The sequence below is a fragment of the Rhinolophus ferrumequinum genome, chromosome 8, assembly GCF_004115265.2.
Source record: "Rhinolophus ferrumequinum isolate MPI-CBG mRhiFer1 chromosome 8, mRhiFer1_v1.p, whole genome shotgun sequence".
In the NCBI taxonomy this organism is placed as follows: domain Eukaryota; kingdom Metazoa; phylum Chordata; class Mammalia; order Chiroptera; family Rhinolophidae; genus Rhinolophus; species Rhinolophus ferrumequinum.
Genome location: NC_046291.1, coordinates 93810589 through 93835734, shown reverse-complemented (window position 1 = coordinate 93835734; position 25146 = coordinate 93810589). Strand labels below are relative to the sequence as shown.

Here is a 25146-nt window from a genome sequence, read left to right as displayed (position 1 = left end):
AAAAGCTGCCCCGAGTGGAGCATGTGACCTGCACTCACAGGCTCTTCTTGGTTGGTGAATACGCCGAACAACCTCTTTCTGATGTTTTCCATTCCATCTTGCAACAGCTTTAAGTTGAAATATGCATGCAAGGATTTTATTGGTTGATAATTATTTTCCATGATGAAACTAATTGGCACGAGAATTGCTGTGGTAGTAATTTTGAGGAAATAAAGAATTTTAAAATATCAACTAGAATAAGCACACACAGAGATATACACTTTGTTATTTTTGCTTATTTTTCTTTTGTTTAGAGTAAAAGCTCAAGGGAGCACATCAATGGGATGAAAATAGAGGAATTTTCTACAACTGAAGATATGTTCTCCAGGAGAAGGACTCCTTGGGTTAACCGTGGTGACCCCTGTGTTCTGCCCTTCTTCATGCTCACAAGTAAATATTCATTGACATGCTATAAATTTTCATGTGGTCTTACATTCAAAACAAGAGGAAAAAAGCTGTAGAGTAGAAATGTAAATTACATGTCTTCAACTTTCCTTTCTTACTTCTGATTCTTTAATTTCTTTAATTCTATTCCATTTGCTACCTTATATATTGGAAAGATGAGTTTACTATGTTTCCTGCTAGTTATGGGTTTACTAGATATCAATTATTGTTGTTAAAGAAATGTTAATGATCACTTTCCATTTTGGAAACCTATTTGGTTTGACATGTTTGAAAAGTCAAAGGTGAAATGTCTGAAACATTATTATGCTTGACCTCCACTGACCTCCTTTATACGCTGCTGTTATTTTATGATCTGTCTCTAATTACAATATTCTGAACTATTCAATTGTAGTATACATTTCCTTTTTGACCAAAATTAATCTCTGTGAAGGCCAGGATTGCTACATGTATGCATTAGGTAATGAATACTATATTTGTTCACAGAAGTTAGAAAAAAAAAAAGGTTTGACAATTTCTTGCGATGAACTGTGTCTAAATTCCTAAAGAGCACTCTTGACTTAGCTAAGAACTTTTCAGTTCCAATATCAAGACAGGCCTCATTAAACAGTGTTTTTTTAACTGATCTTTGCTCAGATATGAATCCTTTGCTTTCAACCTCCTATTAAATTTTCAGTTCTACCCACTTCTCTATAATCCTACTGACAACTTCTAAGTTCAGGACTTCAAAGTCATCTCCTAACCTAGTGCGATAGCTTGCTAAGTGGTCTCTTTTAATCCAAATATTTTCCTTAAATGTCATCATGAACCACATATTGTGTTAACTGGCATTCAAGTCCTTTATTATCTGACCTCTCCACCTCATAAGCCTATTCTGCAGGCTTTCTATGCTTTGCAGTTTTGCTCTATGTTATAACTTTAAAATTTCAGGAGCACTTACTTCTGCTTTGTTCTTCCATTTTCCTAGTTGCCCCCTTGTCCTTTATGAACTTCATCAAATGCCACAAATTCTGTGAAGACCCTCCATGATTATCTCCTACACTGTAGTCCTAGATTCTTCTCTCTTTTGCATACCTACTGTACTTTCTGATCACGTTCTAAGTGCAATTGCCTGGTTTCCTTTATAGCCCATTATCTGACTGGAAAACTCTTGAGGAGCATATCTTTGACACTCAATGTAAGCACAGTGCCTGGCACTTGATAAGTGTTCAAATATATCTGTTGAATGAATGAGTTATTGCATGAATAAATTAATGATATGTTGCTAAATTTATGCTGAAATGAACATAAAATTTTAAATGAGCACTCCTACTCACTAGGTATGACTGTCATTTCACAAGTTTTTAAATGCTTTTTATTATGTATTATAACTTGTTATTAATATGACAAGCTAGGGAACAGCTAGTTTAGCCTGCAGCAATCAGGTAAAAGTATCTGCAACAGAACTTCAGTAGAAAAATAAACTAAAAGTGCTTTCAGAAAAAGAAATGATAAAGCTATATGATTGGTAAATTGCAAAGGAACAATGAGGCAGTTGTTAATTTAATAAGCAGAGATGCTCCAAAAAACGTTTATATACTCAACAGTTCTTTATTGAATGCTGACAATGAGTCAAAAACTGTGTAGATACTGGACATTTGGGGTGTGCTATCTTTACAGCAACAACAGCAAAATCACTATTACCATGGGAAATAAAATCACACTAGGAAATTCAATTATTATACACTTTTTGATTCTTCAGTGACAACTATTTGAATTATATTGCTGTAATATAACACTAATTATTTCATTCTGATTATACACAAACTGTATTCGAGGGACGAAGTAGAGAAAGTATGACAGTGTATGTGTGTATGCATGTGAATTATAGAGCTAAATCCTTGTCGTCATAATAGGCAGCCAGCATTGCGTCTATTAATAATACATTAATAATTAATAATACATTAAGAAATAGTGGTAGGAGCACATCATTTGGAGATATGGTAGTAACTAACAGACAAAGCAGTTCATTTGAACAATGGCACCTGGGGAATGAAACTGAGGGATAGGTTGGTGCAGACAGATCTTTTGTATTCTATCATTTAAAGATGTAGATGCATTATTAAACACCAAAAATTAAAAGAAAGCAGCTGTGAAATATTGATAATACATTTTACTATATGTAGAATTGCCTTCAAATAGTTAATTATACGTGATGGTATATTTGTTTAAAAATAAATCATTAAAAGAAAAATAAGTTCTGTATTTGCTCAAAGATGATATTATCAATTAGCAGACAAGGAAAGCAAGGCCAGGGCAGGAAAAGGGAATTGTATCCCTCAGGCAACCTTGCTCAGCAACCTTGTCTTACTGAACTCCTTCCTCTCTATCTCCTTGCTGCCAAGAAGAGTTCACCTGGCAAGTACATTAATTTTTTTTTTTCAGTTACCATTGACAATGCTTCAGGTGCACAGCAATCGTTAGACATTTATATACCTTATGCAGTGATTCCCACGGTAAGTCTAGTATCCACCTGGAACTACACATAGTTGTTGCAACATTATTGACTACATTCCCTATGCTGTACTTTACATACCAGTGACTATTTTGTAGCTACCAATGTGTATTTCTTAATCCTATTACTTTTTTCACCCAGCTTCCCAACCCCCATCTCTTCTGGCAGCCATCACTTTGTTCTCTGTATCTATGAGTCTCTTTCTGTTTTGTTTGTTCATTTATTTTGTTCTTTAGATTCTGCATATAAGTGAAATCATATGGTATTCATCTTTCTCAGTGTGACTTATTTCACTTAGCTTCTATGTCCATCCAAGTGTTGCAAATGGTAAGATTTCATTCTTTTTTAATGACTGAGTAATATTCCACTGTATAAACGCACTGGATCTTCTTTATCCAGTTGTCTATTGACCAGCACTAGGGTTGCGTTCATATCTTGTGTATTATAAATAGTGCTGCAATGAACATGGTGGGGGCACATACATCTTTTATAAGTAGAAGAATATTGGATTTCTTACGATAAGTACCTAGATACGGAATTGCTGAGTTAAAAGGTAGTTCTTTTTTTTTTTTTTTCAGGAATCTCCAAGCCATTTTCCATAGTGGCTGCACTAATTTGCAATCCCACCAACAGTGCATGAGGGTTCCCTTTCTTCTGCATCCTCTCCAACACTTGTTTGTTGATTTATCAATGATAGCCATTCTGACAGGAGTGGGGTGGTATCTCATTGTGGTTTTAATTTGCATTTCTCTGATCGTCAGTGACATTGAGCACCTTCTCCTGTATCTATTGATCATGCATGTGTCCTCTATGGAGAAATGTCTCTTCACGTCCTGTGTCCATTTTATTCAATTGATTGGTGATTTTTTGGTGTTGAGTTGCGTGAGTTCTTCATAAACTTTGGATATTACCCCTTATCAGATGTATCATTTCCAAATATCTTCTTCCATTTATTAGGTTGTATTTTCATTTTGTCGGTGGTTTCCTCTGCTGTGCAAAAACTTTTACTTTCATGTAGTCCGATTTGTTTTTCCTTTTCTTTAATCAATTTTGAGTTTATTCTTTTACCTGATGTAAGAAGGTGGCCAATTTCAGTTTTTTTAATATATCTGCCCAGTGTTCCCAACATTATTTATTAGAAGAGACTGTCTTTACTCCACTGTTTATCCATGCCTCCTTGTCATAGATAAAATAAACATATATGTGTGGGTTTATTGCTGGGCTCTCTATTCTGTTCCATTGATCTCTGTGTCGGTTTCTATGCCAGTACCATGCTGGTTTCATTACTATAGCCTTGTAGTATACTTTGATGTCAGGTAGCATGATACCTCCAATGTTGTTCTTTTTTCCCCTCAAGATTGCTGTGGCTATTTGGGGTCTTTTGTGGTTCCATATAAATTTTAAGATTATTTGTTCTAGTTCTGTGAAAAATGCCATTGATATTTTGATAGGGATTGTACTGAATCTATAGGTTGCTTTGGGTGGAATGACATTTTAACAATATTAATTATTCCTATCCATAAGCATGATATATGCTTTCATGTATTTGTATCTTCTTCAATAGATTATAATTTTTCAAGTACAGGTCTTTTACCTCCTTGGTCGAATTTTTTTTTTTTTTGATACAATTGTAAATAGGGTTGTTTTCTATTTTTTTTTTTTTTACAGTTCATTATTGGTGTATAAAAATGCAACCAATTTCTGAATATTTATTTTGTATTCTGCTTCTTTACTGAACTTATTATTATCTATTAATCCTAACAGAATTTTAGTGGGACTCTTTAGTGTTTTCTCTATATAATATCATGTCATCCACAATGACAGTTTTGCTTCTTCCATTCCAGTTTAGATGCTTTTTATTTCTTTTTCGTGTTTGATTGCTGAAGCTAGGACTTCCAATACTATGTTGAATAAAAGTGGTGAAAGTGGGTATCCTTGTCTTGTTCCTGATCTTAAGGAGAATGCTTTTAGCTTTTCCTCATTGAGTATAATGTTAGCTGAGAGTTTGTTGTATATTACCTTTGTTATCTTAAGGTATGTTCTCGCTCTTTGCTGAGAGTTTTCATCATATATGGAGGCTTGATTTTGTCAACGGTTTTTTCTACATCTATTCATATGATCCTGTGACTTTTATCTTTCATTTTGCGGTGTATAACTTTCATGTGATGTATAACTTTAATTGACTCATGGATATTGAAGCAAACTTGCATCCCAGGAATAAATCCCACTTGATCATGGTGTGTGATCTTTTTATTGTATTGCTGAATTCAGTTTGCTAATAATTTGCTGAGGATTTTTACATCTATGTTCATCAAGCATATTGGCTTGTAATTTTATTTTTTGTAATGTTTTAGCCTGGTTTTGGAGTCAGTGTTAATGGTGCCCTTGTAAAATGAGCTTGGGAGCTTTCCCTCTTCTTGAATTTTTTTGAATAGTGTGAGAAGGTTAGGTGTTAATTATTATTTAAACATTTGACAAAATTCACCCACAAAGCCTTCTGGTCCAAGACTGTGCTTTTTGGGAGTCTTTTTTATTACTGATTTGATTTTGTTAGTAGTAATCGGTCAGTTCAGATTTTTCGTTTCTTCTTGACTCAATCTTTGAAGATTGTATGTTTCTAGAAATTTATGTGTTTTTCCAGATTGTCCAATTTGTTGGCATACAATTGCTCATAGTATTTTCTTATAATCTTTTATATTCTGTGGTGTCACTTGTAACCTCCCTCTTTCATTTCTGATTTTCTTTGGGTCTTCTTTCTTTTTTCTTGATGAGTCTAGTTAAAGGTTTATCAGTTTTGCTTATGTTTTCAAAGAACCAGCTCTTCGTTTCATTAATCTTTTGTGGTTTTTTTGTGGGTTTTTTTTTTTTTTTTTTTTTTAGACTCTCATTTATTTCTACTCTAATTTTTGTTATTTCCTTCCTTTTACTCACTTCAGGCTTTGTTTGCTGTTTCTTTCTAACTTGTCTAAGTGTAAGGTTACATTGTTTATCTGAGATATTTCTTTTTTCTTGAGATAAGCGCTTGCTGCTATGATTTTTCCTCTTACGAATGCTTTCACTGTGTCCCATATATATTGGGTCTTGTTTTCATTTTCATTTATCTCAAGATATATTTTATTTTTTCCTTGATCACATTGTCGACCCATTCATTGTTTAGTAGCATGTTATTTAGCCTATGTGTGTTTGTGTGTTTTTCACTTTTTTTTTTCTTATAACCGATTTCTAGTTTCTCACCATTGTAGTCAGAGAAAACTCCTTGATATGATTTTAATCTTCTTAAATTTTTTGAGGCTTGTTTTTTGGTTTAACATGTAGTCTACCTTGGAATATGCCCCATGTGCACTTGAAAAGAATGTATCTTCTGATGTTTGGGGGTAAAATGATCTAAAAATATCAATGAAATCTATCTGGTCTAGTGTGTCATTTAAGGCTGCTGTTTCCTTGTTGATCTTCTGTCTGGAAGATCTGTCAATTGGTGTCAATGGGATGTTAAAGTCCCTTACTATGACTGTATTTCTGTTGTTCTCTCCCTGTATGTCAGTCAATATTTTCTTTATATATTTAGGGGCTTCTATGTTTGGTGCATAAATGTTTCCAAGGGTTATATCATCTTGTTGGATTAATCCCTTTATCATTAGGTAATGCCCCTATTTATATCTTATTATAGCCCTTATTTTAAAGTCTATTTTGTCTGATATAAGTATTACTATCCTTACTTTTTTTGGTTTCTTTCCATTCACATAAAATATCTTTTCCCATTCGTTTACTTTTTTGTGTCTTTTGATCTGAAGTGTGTATCTTGTAGACAGCATGTGCATGCATCGTGTTTTCATCTCTATTCAGTTACTCTATGTCTTTTGATTGGAACATTTAATCCATTTACATCTAAAATGTTTATTGATAGATACATAGTTATTGTCATTTTATTATTCATATTTATACTGTTTATCCCTTCTTCTTAAACAATTATTTTTCACATTTCTTGTAATATTAGTTTTGTGATGATACACTTTAGTTTTTCCTTGTCTGGGAAGCTCTTTATCTGTCCTTCAGTTATGAATAATAGCCTTATAGGTATAGTATCTTGTTTGTAGGTCCTTGCTTTTGAATATTTATGTCAATCCCTTCTGGTCTGCAAACTTACTGTAGAGAAATCAGCTGACAATGTTATGGGAGCTCCCTTGTAATTAACTAGTTGCCTTTCACTTGTTGCTTCAAGGATTCTCTCTTTATCTTTAACATTTGCTATTTTACTTATAATGTGTCTTGGTGTGGACCTGTTTGGGTTCATCTTGTTTGACATTCCCTGCACTTACTGGGCTTATATGTGTATTTCGTTCACTAGGTTAATAAAGTTTAGTCATTATTTCTTCAAATAAGTTCTCAATCTCTTACTCTCTGTCTTCTCCTTCTGGTACCTCTATGATGCATATGTTGTTATGTATGATGTTGTTCCAGAGGTTTATTAAAATATCTCCTTTTTTTCTTCTTTCTGCTGTTCCAGTTGAGTGTTTTCTGCAACCTTTTCTTCCAAATCACTGATTCACTCTTTTGTTTCATCTAGTCTGCTGGTAATTATTTTTAGTGCATTCTTCATTTCAGTTATTATATTCTTCATTGTTGATTGATTCTATTTCGTGGTTTCTATTTCCTTTGTTATGCTTGCTATGTCTTTAATTAAATTCTTGCTAATTTCCTTGAGCATCCTTATAATCAGTGTTTTGAACTCTGTCTCTGGTAGGTTTGCTTCCTTCCGTGTCGTTTAATTCTTTTTCTGGAGATATCTCCTGTTTTCGCATTTTTGATGTATTTCTTTGTTTCTTCATTTTGGCTGCCTCTCTGTCTGTTTCTGTGCATTAAGTAGATTGGCTAGGTCGCCCAGTCTTGCCATGGGCCTTATTTAGTAGGTGCCTTGTGGGACCCAGTGGTTCAGTCTCCTTGGTGACCTCCATGGAGTTCCCCAGGAGTGTCCCATGTGTGGGTTGTATGTGCCATGATGTTATAGTTGAGCCTTGATTGTTATTGACAAGTCAGTGGGTGGGATTGACCCTCAGGCTGACTGGCTGTGGTTTTTGGCTATGTCCACAGCTTCCAGGCTGCTGTTTATGGGATTTATTCCATGGAACTGGATTCACAACAGTGGGCACTGGTGCCTGCTGAGACTGCCCTTTGGTTTTGCTGCTTGTGGGGAGAATTGGGTTGTGCTATGCTGTGGTCTGAAGAAGACGTTTGAGTATATTGGTCTTAGGGCCTCTTGAGAGGGACTCTAGGCCCATATCACCCACTGCCTGTGACTGGCTGGGAGTTACCTGGTAGGAGATATAAAGTGATCCGTGGTTATTCGCTACCTGTGGTAGAACTGCAGGCATGTAGGAGAGGCCATGCTGGGAAATGAGGAGGCTGTTACCACTACCTGATTTGGGGTAGCTCTATGAGAAGCCTGGGCCCCTCCAGTCCTGCTGCTACCTCCAGTCTCCCATAAACTCAGCTGCTGATAGAGATTTGTGCATTATGGGAGTTGAGTGAGGCAGGGTCTTAAGGAATCAGCAGGGGTGGACAAGTGGGGTTTACCAGGTTAATGTAGATTCTGGTTAGTTGCCAGTGCTGAGTCTGGAGCTACTCAGCAAAAGGCTCAGAGAACACCGAGTCAAGCCACTGCCACCTGGGGCCCAGGAATGCTTGGGACTTGTCCAAGGAGTGCAGCATGAGTGGGGCTGGCTTCTGACAGAATGTACCCCCAGTGATTTATGAGTTGGGTGGGAAGGATCCCAGGGAGTCACCAAGGTGGAGTAAGCGAAGCTCACCAGACCAATGAAGACTTGAATTTGGACCTGTGGGGAAAAGCTATACACAAGAAAGATGGCACTCACCTGCCGATTGCATGGGAGGAGGAGTCTACACAGGGAAAAGGACAACTGTCCCTCCAGTCCTCACCCTGAAGCCAATACAACTTATTCTCTCCTGTATGCCTCCTGAGTCACTGTCCCTCCTCTGGAGCCCATGGCAATTGCTTCTGAGTGATTGTGTGCTGGCCCTTTAAGAGGACCTCTGAGATTTCCACAGCCTTGTGTCCTACCCAGATAGTCAGAATCCTCACTGTTTTTCATAGCTGATGAAAAACACTGATGTTGTGGAGGTTCTTCTTCCTGGTACTGGTACTCTGAGTTGGGAATCCCAGTGTGGGGTTGGGGTCCCTCACTTCTCTGTGGAGGACCTCTGTGTCTGAATATCCTTCTGGATTTTCAGTTACCAAATGCAGGTGTGCGGCTGGCCCACTCTGTGTTTTAACTGCTCCTACAAGTCTTGACGTATCATTTTCTTTATGTCCTTTTTTATAGGACTTTTGTTCAGCTAGACTTCTAATGATTCTCCAGGTTGGTTGTTCTATATTTTATTTATAATTTTAATGTGGCCATGGGAGGAGACAAGCACAGCTTTTAATTTCTCTGCCATTTTGAATGAACCCTTCGGAGAGATTTCAATCATGAATTTGTGTTGAGATTTGTCATATACTTTACTTGTATCAATTGATATAATCATGTGATTTTTTCTTCTTTAGCCAACTAATATAGTGGATTATATTGTTTGATTTTCAAATATTGAATTATCCTTGTGTCCCTGGAATAATTATCATATTTCATGATATATAATTTTTATTGTGTATTGTTGATATTTATTTGCTAGTATTTCAAAGAATTTTGGCATCTCTATGCATGAGTGATATTAGCGTCTTCACTTTCTTTTTTTCTTTTTTGTCATCCTGTCTGTCTGGTTTTGACTTTATAAAATAAATTGGGAAGTTTTTTCTTTTCTTTTCTGTTTTCAGAAAGAGAAGATGTATGTTTGTTCTTAATTATTTTCAAAGTTTAGATAGAATAAACTTCATAACGTTGTCTGGAACTGAAGAATTTTTTAGGGAGTTTACTAATTATAAATTTAATTTTTTCACATTATTTATTTTGCATAGGGTGAATTGTAGTAGTTTGCTTTTGGAGCAATTGCTGCATTTTAGCCAAATGTCAAATTTATGTGTATAGAGTATCCCCAATTATCCTTTGATATTTGCAGTCTGTAGCCCTTCCTTTCTTCCTGATATTGGTAATTAGTGGTTTCTCTCATTTTACTTTGTCAGTATTGTTAGGGGTTTGCCAATTTTATTAATCATTTCAAAAAACTTTTGTTTCATTGATTTTCTCCATTGCTTTTGCTTTTCATTTCATCAATGTCTTCTCTTTTCTTTATTATTTATTTTATCTGCTGACATTGGGTTTGTTTTGCTCTATATTTTTCTACATTCTTGAAATAGGGGTTACAAATTATTGATTTGAGACTTTTTTTCTTTTCCAACGTAACCACTTAGTGTTATAAACTTCCCTCATAGAACTGCTTCATCTGTGCCTCACAATTTTTGATATGTTTTATTTTAATTGCCATTCGCTTTAGTGCATTTTTTTCCCCTCTGACCCTGGATATTGTCTATCATGGTATATGTTCCATGGATACTTGAAAATAATAACTATTAGGCTATTCTTGGGTGAAGCATTCTATAATGCTGACTATATTCTGTTGGTTGATGGTGTTGTAAAGTTTTTCTGTATTCTCTCTGATTTTCTAATTGTTTTATCAATTGTTCAGAGAAGGATATTGAAATCCAGAAGTGTTGGTTGCAGATTTGTCTATTTCTGTTTTCAGTTTTATCAGTTTTTGCTTTACATAGTTTGTAGTTCTGTTTGATGATGCATACACATTTAGAATAGCTATATAATTTTGTTGGATTGATCCTTGTATTAGTGTATAGTGGTTATCTCTGTCTCTGGAAATTTTCTTGACTGAGGTCTACTTTATCTGATATTAATATTGTATCCTCTGCTTTTTAAAATTAATATTTGCATGATATATATAATTTTCAAAATTTTTACTTCCAACCTACCTACATTGTCACATTTGAAGTAAATGTTTAGTAGAAAGCGTATGGTAGAGTAATGTTTGCAATTTACTCTGTCAATACCTTTGAACTCTTCCATTTAGATCATTTAAATTTAATGTAATTATTGATATGTTAAAGCTTACATCTATCAGCTTTTTTTTTCATTTTTTGTTTGTTCTCTCTGTTTTCTTTTTCTGTCTACCTGTGGATTACTTGAACACCTTTTAGAATTCCATTTGGAGTTAGCTATGTTTTGAGTGCATCTCATACAGTTCTTTTAGTGGCTTCTTTAGGTATTATTACATATATATCACAGTGTACTGGTGTCAAGATTTTACAAGTTCATCTGCAGTTAGAAACTTTAACTTTCTTTATGTCATTTTACCCTTCTCTTTTTAGAATACAATTGTTTGGAATATTTCTTGTATATCTTATATTTTTTGCTTCAACTGTTAAACATGATTTAGAAATGCAAGAGGAGGAAAAAGGTACTTATTCATAGTTTTACACTTTCTGTTGTTTTTCTTCCTTTCTGATATTCCAATATTCCTTCTTTCATCATTTTCTTTTTTATTTAGACAAATTCCAATAGCTATTCTTTTAAGGCAGGTCTGCTTGTCACCTAGTCTCTTAGTTTTCCTTTATTTGAGAATATATTTCCTCTTCACTTTTCAAGGATATCTTTGCTGGACTCTAAATTCTGCATTGATAGTTCTTTACTTTCTGGAGTTGAAAAAAATTTGCATCATTCCTTAGTGGATTGCCTCTATGGTTTGTGATAAGAAATCCACTGTCATTCAAATTGCTTTACCTTTGTAGGTAAAGTTGTGTTTCTCTTCACTGCTTTCAAGATTTTTTTTCTTTCTCTTTAGTTTTCAGAAATTTAATTAGGAAGTGCCTTACTGTAAATCAATTTGTGTTTATTATTTTTTGGAGTTTTCACAGCTTATTGAATCTGTAGATTTATGTCTTTTGCCAAATATGTAAAGTTCTCAGGCATTACTTATTTGAGCAATGTTTTCACCCTGCCCTTTTTCTCCTCTTCTTAGGAATTTGGTTGACAATAATTTTAGAGCTTGTATTATGGTACCACGGTCTTAAGTCCCTGTTTGTTTTTTTTGTCCAGTCTACTATTTTCTCTCTGTTTTTCAGATTAGGTAATTTCTATTGTTCTATCTTCCAGTTCAATAATTATTTTCTCTCCCCAATGCACTCTTCTGTTGAGACTATCCACTGAGTTTTATATTATATTTATTGTATTTTGTAATTCTAAAGTTACCATTTATTTTTCTTTCTATGTTCTATTTCTTTGCTAAGATTGCTATTTAAATGTCATGTTCAAGTCTCCCTTTCTGTAGTAGAAGTATCTGAAACCCAGAGAGACTGGTTGACTTGTCCCAGATTGTACAGCAAAACTCCAGTCTTGTAATTTCTAGATGGTTCTGCTTCCCACTTACCCAGCCTGTGGAACGGTATGTGTTTCAGTAAATTTATTGCAAGATGCTTCAACACAATAAATATATCTGGCTCAATATCAAAGCGCCAAATTTATGATATATAAAAGCAGCAATTAATGCTTCTTGGAATAAAACAAAAATTACCTATCAATAAAAATACCAAAAACAGCAAAAAAAAAAATTTAACTTTGATTCTAAGGAATACACATTTTGTGTCTCCGCTCAGATTTTCCCAGTGTTAATTTGCAACATTAAACCAAACTTGTTTTAAATAAGTAGATAATCTCCTAGGCTACTGGGGTCTCTAGAGGAATTCTCAGAGGAAAAAAAATGTGCATCCTGGAGTGGTCAGGATATTGATTAAATTTCAGCAGTTGTCATCATGCTTTGCAAAATTACAGTAAGAAGTAACAGTTATATTCTGAGACAAGATTTAACAGCAAATAATATAGAAAACCCCAGTCAATGATCATGGGATTCTGAAGATTTATCATGACTTAGTATAGAATTGCAATAACGCAGATAGCCATAAAAGATTGACTAAACAGGAATAAAATATGGTAATAGATCAATATAAATACCAGATAAAATAATAGTACTCCTAGTGCACTTACATTTTACTAGTTATTTAATTCCAAAACAAAACATCCAAAATTATTCAGATAAGTGAACCACCGAAATATTTAATTTTCATAGTTAAATTATTAATTTTTAAATTAAAAAAGAAATCTAAGATCAATGTGACAATAGAAGAAGCATGATGTTGGAGAATATGCATGACACAAATTTGTGTTGTGTGATATCAGACACCTCTATACTTCTTTCTATCCTTATTCCTAAAAGGAGTGACATTAATAACAGAATTATTTTGAGAATTAAGTTAGAATCAGTAGATTGTTAGTTACTCATCTTAGAGCTCCATCTCACTTTTTTATTCCCATCTCTTTCAGATTGGGTTCCCTGACAAGCTGACACTGAGATGGAAATTAGCATGACAAAAGTGTATTGAAGAATGTTGTCAGATTCATTTTCTATAGGTGAGTAATGGATGCAGGATAAGCAGAAGAAGCTGGGCTGCAATACATTCTTAAACGTTTTTGTTTTAAGCATTTCTGTTGATCCCACTATGACTTCTGAAGCTGAGATAGCTATTCAGAGATGACCCATGTTGAGGTGGGGGCTGGGCATTTATACTCCACGAAAACCTATTATTGGTTATGAGCTGCGTCAGAATGGGGCATGCCTTCAGATGAGACAACTTTCTTTAGTTGAGAGCATCTCAGTATAGGTGCAGATAGGAGAACCTCAGTCATGAAGGTCACTTCACCTCTCAAACAGCTGACATTCCTTTGGATACCAAAAGTAAAATATATGAGCAGTCTTTACAGTTAGGAACTAGATACACCATTGAACAATGTGATCTATGAGGTTTGGAGAAAAAATTCCCACTTAATGAGAGGGAGAAAGAGAAAAAGAAATAGAAATAATGTGTATTGAGCAAGACCCATATCACACCTCTTTCTTTCCAACCTTGGACATTGTTTAGTATGGGCACAACCTAGCTGCTGTAACAAGCATCTTCTGGAAATTAAAGAAAGTTTGAGGGAAAAGTCTAATAAGAACCCACCCTACATCTTTTAGTAACTGAATTAAATAATTTTGGAACTTCTTATCCAGCTATTCTCATTATAGAGAATAATTCAATGTCTTGTCTTGGTGATATAGGCGTTTTTTTTTTTTTTTTTTTTTTTGGTCTTCTACTTGGAGATAAAAACATCCTAATTGATCCAGAGATTAAAAAGATGAAACACCTGGGACATAATAAATGCTTAGTACTGTTGTTATCTATCTTTTATAACACAGAAATCATTTTACAAGATTCAGCTGTGTGGAACTCTTAAAAAATACATCATTTTATAGAGCTAAATTTTCTAACAAAACATCTGATGGGCATAATTTTCACATTTAAAAAATGGTTTACTATGTAGAAAAATGCCTTCTAAACAGAATTTACACATTATTTGACATCTCTTCAATCTATATAAATAATACTGTTGAAGAATAATACAAGGATAACTGCAATATCTGGTAAGATAAGATATGTGACTCCGCCTGTTATCTCAGACTTTTGTGCACTGAGAATCCTTGTTACTTTGTGTGGCTCTGATCCTACTATCAGGCTGCCCACTAATAAATCCCACTGCAGGCTAGGTTTTCCCCAGCCTCGCCCCTCATGCCCTTAGATATTTGTAGTGGTGTGTAAAGGCTTCAGGAACCAGTTACCCAGTCCTTCTAGAACCAGGTGGAAGTTATTCACACAGAGTCTTTCAATGAATTTCTGATGGTCTTTTGTTCTCACATTTCACATGTGGTCCAGTGATATTTTTGGCTCAATCTCCAGATTGTAGCTTTTCAGACACACAAGATTCCAAAAGGACTAGATTATAGGGAGATGATGTCTTTAATCTGTCTTGCTTTTCTTATGTCAGTTCTAATTTCTTGAGTAATAGTAATTTAGTAATTGTTGCTATTAAATTCTTACTGCATTAAGCACAAGACAAAACACTTCACGATGTTTCATTTAACAAAGTCCAGTGTAATGGGTAAGTGTATTTCTGTTTTAATTATGAAACAAAAAATGAAAAAAATAATCAAGATCACCTAGTAAATGCTGCCAGTCCTGATATTTCAATGCATGTATAAATTGACTTTGTTATATATTAAAATAATTTAAATACTGTGCACACATGTATACATGTAGCTTTTTCTGCTTTGGGCTATTCACATATGTGTCAATATCTCTAGAAATCACAATAATGTACAGAACATTTGTTCCTATTATGAGATAGTGTAGCCAAAGCACTGAAAAATCACATAGCAGAATGTGGGCCTCTATTGAACTTTTTATATAGACTATGTACACCTATTATTGCAAAACAGACCTCAATGCAGAGTGCAGTATTCTGCCGATGTGGGAATGTCACACAGACTTTAGCTATTTTGGAAAAGTCAAGCAATCTTTAGAAGAAAAGAAAAACAGTACTTTATTTATTTTACTTGAAAATAGGTTTGGTGGTATGGCTTCATAAACGCACATCTTCCCATCTTGTTTTCATGAAATTATCACGGGTATAGTAGTCACCTAGCATTTCTGAAACTCTTCCATGCCAGAAAACAATATAACTCAGGAGACTCAATATAAAATTATTATTATAAGTATTATTACTTTTATAGTTACATGAATGCCTACAGTACTTTGCAGTGAATAAAACACATGATATCAAATAAATGTGTACAAAAGATGAGAACAAAAGCGCTTACAATTTAAAGACTAGACTAGCAATGAACTGTAGATGCTTAAATATAGGGATAATGCTGCCTTTACTGGGAGAAAAGAGAAAAAAACAGGTAATCTAGCTCTGAAGTTTGGATGATGCTAAAACAGCATATTTATTTCACTGCCATTTAGAGCATAGGAAAGAGTCAAGTCATACAAACCAAAATCCAGTCTATTAAAGGTAAAAAATGAAATACATTTTTAAAAGTCACCAACACAACATCAGTGATAAGATACAATGGAAAATGAATACAAATTGATTTTGTTCCCTGTGGGGACAGAGCCAGGATAACAGTTTCCGGGCGCTCGGCCTCACGTGGAAAGGTGCTGGCTAGGTTATTAGACGGCCAGCAGCTGTAATCAGATGGCCATCCGCTGTGACTAGTTGGCCATCAGCTGTAAATGTTAAGCCATTAGCTACTGATATAACTGCTGGGGCTACACTGGCAAGGGAGTTGGTTGGTTGGCAGAGAAGCAGACGGCAAATTGCGGCTAGAAGGTGCGGTTAGCAAGCGGATTGTGGATTGCAGATCATGTTGGTCCTACTTCCTGTACTTCCAGCCCAGCCACCAGCAAGAATATAATGATATGAACCCCATCTCCATGGCTCCATTGGTGTTCCTTTTTGGCCTCACCGTATTCTGTGTCCACCTGCTGAGAGAGGAACCAAAGACCCTGCATGACAATCCCATGCTGCCCTACTCTTCTCAGCCTCTTCCTTCCCTTCCCAAGTATCTTTTTGGAAACTCTGCCCTCTGCTGTTCCTCCTTTTCCTTCTTGCTCACAGTAGCTATGACAGAGAACTTCAAAATGTAGAATTTTCCAACTTTTCAATGCCATCTCTTGGTGACTCCCCCACCAATATCCTAGTCTCAAGTCATATCCAACCACTTGTAGCTACCTAAAGAATCTTTGAAATTCTAATTCTTATTTAAGAAAAAGGCAAAACTTTCTGTTGCTTTGTTGCTCCCAGGACTTCTCTAAATTGATATACCTGTTTAATGTTACTCATGCATCTGACACCTTTGTCGTTTCTGAAGATCTCCACTGTCCCAGGCTTAGTCATGCATCCCACTTTCGTGTTCTAATAGCAAACTGTCCTCACTCACCTTCATATATCGTACTGTTGGGGCATGATCCATCTATTTATCCCAATCCTACAGGAGCCTGAGTTGGGTGCCTTCATGGCAAGGCTCATATTCAAACCCTTTACTCAATCCCAGGGCCCTCTGCACTCTCTTTGTTTTCTATTTAAATTCTCCCAAACACAATCCCAGCTCCTTGCCTCTCATGTTGGCTCAAGCTGGGATCACTTAATAGTCCCAACTCCCACATTTCTGTAGTTTCCTTTATCATATATGGACATTAACATCAAGAACATTTCCCATCTTATAGGATAATAGGGAAGACATTGTCTAAATCCATTCTTAGCCAAGAATTCCTGTCTTGCTGGATTCCTTGCTCTGCCCTGTGGAGGCAGCCGCCACTCCACACCACCCAGAACTGAGAACTCAGTGCATGTAGTTATTCAGAAGGTGCAGAGACATCAACAGAGAATGGAACATGTGGCCCGGAAGAAGAGAGGCAACAGTGGGTGACATCAGGGGATGACTGAAACAGTCCTATGGAGAAACTGAGAGATTCTGTAAACACATGCTTTGCTACGGGGCCAAAGGGCAAAAATATTTACATCGTCATATCTGTGTTCATTGCTTACGGGCTTCCCTCAGAAGGACATTTATTTAGGTACAACAGGTTTCAGAAATCTGAGGGAAACCCTCCCACAAAAATACAGATGCTAGTCATTGAAATGCAGGCTGACATGCATGGATAGGGTGAGGGAGGCCGAATGTATGTGGGTGGAACACCAATAGCACCTGCCATGATTCAACCATAACTACATTCTTGGCTCATTTCACATTATGGCTGTGAGAATATTAGATCTTCCAAGCCTCCCCCTGTCTTCACATATTTCACAGAGCATATGTTCTACTACAAATTTACTTCATTAAATTTCATCTAATGTAATATAAACATTGCAAAGCATGATAAACACAAGACAATACCTTTTGGAGCATCCACTACATGTATTTTATAGTTATTGTTTAGGCTAACATTATGCTACCCTGATAGATTAGAGTGCCTTGTTATCAATGCTGCTACCAATTACATACAGAATTACCTACAAATGGCCGAAAACAACTAAAAGTGTGACACTCCTATCCTGATCTCCTGTCTTCCCACCCATCCTCGTTTCCTAAAAAAAATCCTGCATTTTAACAGCATAACTATAACTCAATCTTCTTTGGCAAAAGGAATGACCAGAGTATTAAAAAATGTTTTGTCCTTCTCAATCAGATATAAACATAATAATGCCAACAAACACAAGTGCTTCAAATATAATTGTAATGTAGGGTGTACTGGGGAGATGAGGGGAGGGAGAGACAGGTGTTGGCAAGCACTGGGCAGCATTAGGGAATCTATTAGAGCACATACATATCAATGGTCACTAAGGGAAGAATGAAAATGTACACCAAGGAGCATAAATGTCATCTTCAAATATTATAGAGACTGATCTGAGCATACAATCTTATAAGCTGTGTTTTTCTAAAAAAATAAATACATTTGTTGGATTCTTCATGTCATGTTTGCAGAAGGTACATTTTAGAGCCCACCTGAGAAATTTCGCCTGCACAGTTTCAGAGCTGATGTCCTCCCTTCAAAGACACTAGAGTATTTCCTGTTGAACTGTGAAAGGATTTGAAGTCCTTTTCCACATGAGAAAGCTGTTAATAAATAAGGAATCTTTTTTGTTATTGCATTCATAGGTATTTAATCTTTCCCTTTCTTTAATAATATGCACACAATCTTAACAGTTAACCTCAGAGTGAGGTTAATTCTGAGTCAGAATAAAGGCTTTGGAAAAAAAACAAAAATGCCCCAACTTGACTCATTCTTATGGAACAAAATTCTTACAGATGTGGAATAATATGTGGTCCTATCTGTGTGTGCAGGTGTTCTACAGATGCTGATGCTTCCTCTTTCTCTTCAGGAGGAAACTTTGAAGTGATTTGCTGATTCATGGATTTAGAAGAGTCAAATGACAATGAAAAACTTAATTTTTTTTCCTTTCTGGCAAATGCAGTATGTGTGTGTGCACATGTATGCGTGTTTTGAAGAAAAAAAATAACCACAAAAAATAATATGGGGACAATTTCTGAAGCTTTTCTGTGAACACTTTCTTGAAATTTTATAGTTTTCTTTAAAAATACACTCTAAATGATTATAATTAAAAACTCTTCCGTAGAAAGATAGAGACTGCTGACTCTTTAGAAAGCATCTTCCCTCAGATTAAAATATCCATTTTCCTTTCTTTAATATTTGTCTACGTGGAGGGACTAATTAGAACTAATTAAAGTTAGTACAAGGATTTCAAACCCTAATGAGTGCCAATTCTGGATATATTTTTATATGATGTGCAAAATGAGATGCTTTGAAGCTTCTCCCCTTTAGCAAAGGATAGATAAATAAGAGAGGACTCAATTTCCAAGGTCAAAGCCAAAATGGGTCAAGTGACATTTTAGAAGAGAAAGATTCTCTACAGAATATAGACCACCGGCTATGTCTTCCAATTAGCACAACAGCTGAGTCAAATTACTAGCCTAGGAAAAAGATACACACACACACACACACACACACTCACACACACTATATAAATGAGCCAGTGTTAGTTGATTAGTTTGTGTGTCTGGAAAGCAGGAGAGACACTGCCTTAAAATAAATGAGAGTAATCAGTAGTAGCTGTTTAGTTTCATATTTTTTTCTTCAAGGGTGAGGAAAACAGCTTTGCTTTTGAACTTCCCACTTCATGAGGAACATGTAGGCAGGAAGTCTGATGAGTGGTTAGGAACTCAGGCTCTGGAGACAGCTGGAGCTTCTGGTGCAGAGATGTCAAAGAAAACATTTTTTAAATAAAGATTAATGAAGAAAATAAATGTAAATCATCTGTATAATGCCTAGCACCTAGTAGGTACTCTCTATATATTAGCTTCTTCTCATTCCCATTCTTTCAGGTTTGATTTATTCAAATATAGTAGATACTTGATCTCATTTTGACATAATACCAATAAAAATGTAAAATTATATTTAGTTTTAATTATATGTGAAACTCAGATGCAAATTTTGTCAACCAGAAATTTACCATGTGGAAAATTAAATCTCGGCATGGCCTTGACATGTATATGAGGTAGACAAAATATCAGCACTGTGTTTCTGACACAGCCATATCAAAGGAGTGAATTGAAGTCCCTTTATACCCGTGCACTTGAAAATAAAACCCTAATTGGGAACATAAAGTATACTTCTGCAGGCATTATTTGTGAAGGAAGAAGTCACTAATATGGATGACATGCTAACAATAATTGTGTTTGTCTTGATGAATTTAATTTAATTTATGAAGAATTATATGTTTAAGTTTAAAAATAAATAGGACTAAAGTTTCATAATGAAAGGGCAATTTTTTGCCCAACCCCTCCCTATTCCATAGTCCCACTCACCAAAGGTAACCACATTCAAAATTAAATCCCATTTTAGACATATACCCTCGTGTAGCTAAATAACATGTCTAGCAACTCAGGATATTTCTTGGTTTATCAACATTAGGCATGACTTAATATAGTACTCAAGGGTTTATTTCTCTGATAAAATCATCTCTATATGACATTTTGCCACTATTTTACATGTTAATGTTTTTGTTAAATTGTTATGGTTTACATTTTATGATAACTATAATATACAATATATGGCTTAGTCAATAATTCATTTAGTAAACATTTTTCTTATACACATGTCTAAATGTATCCTTCGTATTCATAAACACCAATTAAAAATATTTGATTAGTTTTATTAGTATTCATCACTGTTTCTTTTTTTTCCCTCTCAAAGCTACACTAGAACTTTCAAATCCTATACATGTTTTCAGACGCTCAAATACCAGTGTAATCTACTAGAACCATTAACTAATCTCCTGGATACTTTTGAATAGTAGCCCAGCATCCTCCTCCTACGGGTGGACAGTTCTCTTAACATCATATACAGTGCCCATTCTCAACTTCTCTTTGCCATTCTGCTGTGCAGGAGCCTTCATTTCCTAGATCTCATATCTACCACTTTTAAAAATGTACTTCCTGGTTTTGTTAAAACATCACTTCTAGTACATTTCGCATACAATTTTGGAAATCTTCTGAAGTTGAAAATATATTCAATCTATCTTCAAGATTAATAATTTGGCTAAATGCAGAATCTACACTCAAAATAATTTTTTCCTTAAAATTTTGGAGATGTGGTTCCACTAGAAAACCTTTGTCACTGTTGAGGAATCTGATGATATGTGACTTATAAATGTCTATTGATGCAGGATATTTACTTGTGTAACTCTACATATGTAGACGAGGTCTGACAATTAAGTTTGCGAACATGATGCAACAATGTTGCTAACCTTTTTTTGATATCAGAGGAATTTTTTTCATTATAAATTTGTACCAAGTTTACTAGTTGGAAGTGCTGAAAAGGCTGCATGAAAAAATTAGACAACCTGAACTTTTTGCCAATAATTCATGGCTCTTGCATCATGACAATGCACCAGCTGACATGGCACTGTCTGTGAGGGAGTTTTTAGCCACCAAATAACTGTATTGGAACACCCTTCCTACTCACCTGACCTGGCCCCCAATATCTTCTTTCTTTACCTAAAGATAAAGGAAATATTGAAAGGAAGACACTTTGATGACATTCAAGACATCAAGTGTAATACGACGACAGCTCTGATGGACATTCCAGAAAAAGAGTTCCAAATTGCTTTGAAGGGTGGACTAGGTGCTGGCATCAGTGCATAGTTTCCCAAGGGGAGTATTTCAAAGGTGACCATAGTGATATTCAGCAATGAGGTATGTGGCACTTTTTCTAGGATGAGTTCACAAACTTAATTGTCAGACCTCATATGACCTTGTACCACTGTGACACTCAGGTTCATCATCAAAACAAAATGTGTTGTCTGTAGTCTACCATATGTAGGAAATGGATCCTAGGCATAAGATTGCATGTGAGACAGATGTTTTACATGAATAAGGTGACAGAAGGCAACATTTTGGGGAAAGTGTTCAGAAATAGTGATCACATGAGATAAGAGCATTGTCCCTGGCTTCCATTCTTGGCTCTAAAACTTAGTATCTGTGCGACCTTGGGCAAAGTAGCTCACCTTTCTGAGCCTGAATGTCATCAGCTGAAAAATAAAGACAATAATATCTGCATTGCAGATTTTTTTCTTTTTTTAGATTTAGTCAGGACTTCAAAATCTGTTATGTGTTCTGTTTTAGGTGGGCTTATTTCAGTTTTTTCAAATGGATAAATTTGAATGTTTTTTGCAAGTGGACTTCATAAAGAGCTAAACATATTGTGATATGGAATAAAGTGTTTTATGCCAGCCATCAATTATATGACAAACAATTAATCAATAGTGATAAAATGAATTTATTAAAATCACAAAGTGTTTTAGCCAACTCAATAAACAGAGGTCAGTTGCTTGAAGCAATCATCTAGCAAACTGGATAGTTAAATGTACACAGTTTGAAGTGGAACATAAAAATAATACTGAATAAAAATCATGTAAATTAAAACAGAAGGAACATATTCATCTCTCATTAAAAAATCAAAGAAATGATTAACTTCTTTCCTTTTTATAACTAAATTAATATGTTTGAAAGAACAAAAAAACTGCAATACATCATATTTCAATCAAAGGGGTAGAAATGAAAGCACACAAATTAAGTCTCTCATTATGCATGTCAATTATTTGCATTAGACAACCAACTTTGTAATTATACCTTGCAACCATGGGTAGAAATTCCCTTCAACTATGCAAATGTGCTTACAGTTCATTTGTTTCCCTGATAAGCAATCTAACACTTAAGGCTTTTCTTCTTCTTCTTCTCTCCCTCTCTCTCTCTCTCTCTCTCTCTCTCTCTCTCTCTCTCTCTCTCCCGTCCCTTCTCTCTGTATCTGTCTTTGTCTCTCTCTCTGTCTCTCTCTTTTTCTTTTTGGCAAATTCAACCCACCTAGTGTATTTCCTAAATATTCATCTTACTTTATTAACAAAGATTAAAGACTCAGCTTAGCTGATAATCCCATTATCTTGCATGATAAAAGTGAAAGAGTCTTTGGTCACTGCCTGCAGAATTCAAGGGATTTATTATGAGTGAGTATAAAATCCAATTAATTCATGGTTTTCTTAGCAGTCATATAGATTATTAGTTTATTCACTTGAATGCTTATGTTTATCACTATTTTACCAGGAAATTTTCTACTAAACTCAATTTGATTTGATTTGATTTGTTCAGACTAGAGTTATTTAGAATGGGTTTGGTTTATGTGAAAATATTTTTAAAATGAAGTATTCCCCTATGGAAAAAAGAAGAAGATATCATCCATTTTATTAAAATAAATGTGTTGGACTCATGTTTTATTTCATAAGCATCCTTTTAAGATCTGAACTAGTGGGGCATGTTCTTCAGAACAAATCCAAAATTTATATCTGGAAGGAAAAACACATTCTCCCATCCTTACTCACAAGCCCTCTCAACACACACACACACACACACACACACACACACAAACACACACACCCCAACATTCTGACAAATTAAATCTGGCTCTGGCTGAGAGAACACGAATATTTAGGCCAATAATCAGAGACCCAGTTTTGCCTATCAAAGTCAAAATACTATTGTAAGGTTTAGATAATAAGACAACAATTGGTAAAACAGTTTCTAACCTTCCTAAGATACAGTAACTGTGGAGACAGAGCCAGAAGTGCAGTTTCCAGGCTCTCGCCCTTATGTGGAAAGATGCTCACTCGGGTAGTAAATGGCCATCTACTGTGATTGGATGACCATCAGCTGTGGCTAACTGGCCGTCAGCTGTAACCAGTGAGCCATTGGCCACTAATATAACTGCCGTGGCTACGCTAGCAGGAAATGGGGGCTAGCAAGGGCAGATTGTGGATTGCGAATTGCAGAGAGGCCGCTGCAGCCAGCGAGAATATAGTGGTATGACTCCCTTATCTATGGCTCCGTGGGTGTTCCTTTTTGGCTTCACCATGTCCTGCGTTCTTATGTGGGGAGTGGGACCAGAGACCCTGCATGACACCCCACATGACAGTAATTTTTAATAAATAATTACTATTACTATTACTTTACCAGTATTATTCTTAAATGACCCAATATTTGTTTCATTGCTTTGGGGAAATGAAATTCTAGATGGGAATTTTACACGGGATGCTGGCTATAATGGTTCAGGCTTCCTTAAGGTATTGTGTAAGGGTAATTACAGGTTGAAATCAAGAGGTTTATTTCTAGCTATTAAAAATACGAGGAAAGGCTTACATCTTTCTATCTTTTAGGATTTCCTTCTTTGTCCTTTTCAAATGTACATACATCTTTTTAATGGCTAAATAAGCCTCTTGCCTATCTCAAAACTCAGGAATGTTTCTTCAAGTTCCTCAAAGACTGCTTTAAGAAATATAATTATCAAGGAAAGTAATGCTACATCTCCCAGTTTCTTGGGAGGAGATGGGCCTAATGTTAGCTGTCACCTGGTTCCTAGTTGCAAACATCTACTTGGCTGCATTATATCTACTTAGTTATAAAAAAGAGTGAGTTTTTTTTCCTGTCCTTGCAATCTATTGAATGGATTGCTTATTCACTCAATATCTTTCAACATATTGTGGTTTAATGTGTATGAAATAATAAAATTGTTTTTGTTTTCATCTTCTAACTTTGTGGAGAGGTTTTCTGGATAGGGAGATTTTGTTTTTAATTATATTTCCCAATAAATTGATGCTCTTTCTCCTCCTGAGTGTATGCACAACATCTTGGAACAGAACAAAATCTTAGTTGACCAATTTGTCCCTTTGAATACTTTGGCAGTAATGTGAATAGTGGATTCTGAGTGGAGCTGGACAGAATCGAGTTCAACAATGCCATCTTTCGATTGGGAAGTTTCTTGCCAAAAGCTCTTCAAGAAAATGTAAGTATTCTGAATTTTTTCATAAGTATAAAAGAAAACTTTTGTACAGGACACTTGTTAAAAATGGCAAGGCATATTTTGTTCAAACTACTGCAGTAGGGAAGAGAGAATTGAATGTAGAAATGAGTTCAACTTCAAATAAAACAAATATAGCTAACATTTACAAACAACAGGTAGGGGGAAGGGGATCAGTGGATGAAAATTACTAAGAGGAACTTGATTAGACATCAAGTGTAGGAAAATCCTTGCTAAAAGGGCCTAACAGGATTCTTGCTGAAGGCAAGCCCAGGACTAGACTGAGGACGAGGCCTACTTGCAAAGAGCATTCACAGGAGCCTGACTAAAGTATGGTCAAGGAAGGCATCCTTATCATAAGTTCCTGCCAATGGTTTTCTTAGTTATCACTTAA

General features: G+C 35.4%; 1 long non-coding RNA gene across 1 annotated transcript; it reads left to right on the top strand.

The window, feature by feature from the left end:
• The first annotated feature begins 300 nt into the window (after positions 1–300).
• LOC117025486 (uncharacterized) lies at positions 301–24740 on the top strand. The gene is made up of 3 exons (XR_004423630.1): positions 301–429; positions 13270–13356; positions 24638–24740. It is a non-coding gene; the product is annotated as an uncharacterized LOC117025486 (long non-coding RNA).
• The last annotated feature ends 406 nt before the right edge of the window (positions 24741–25146 follow it).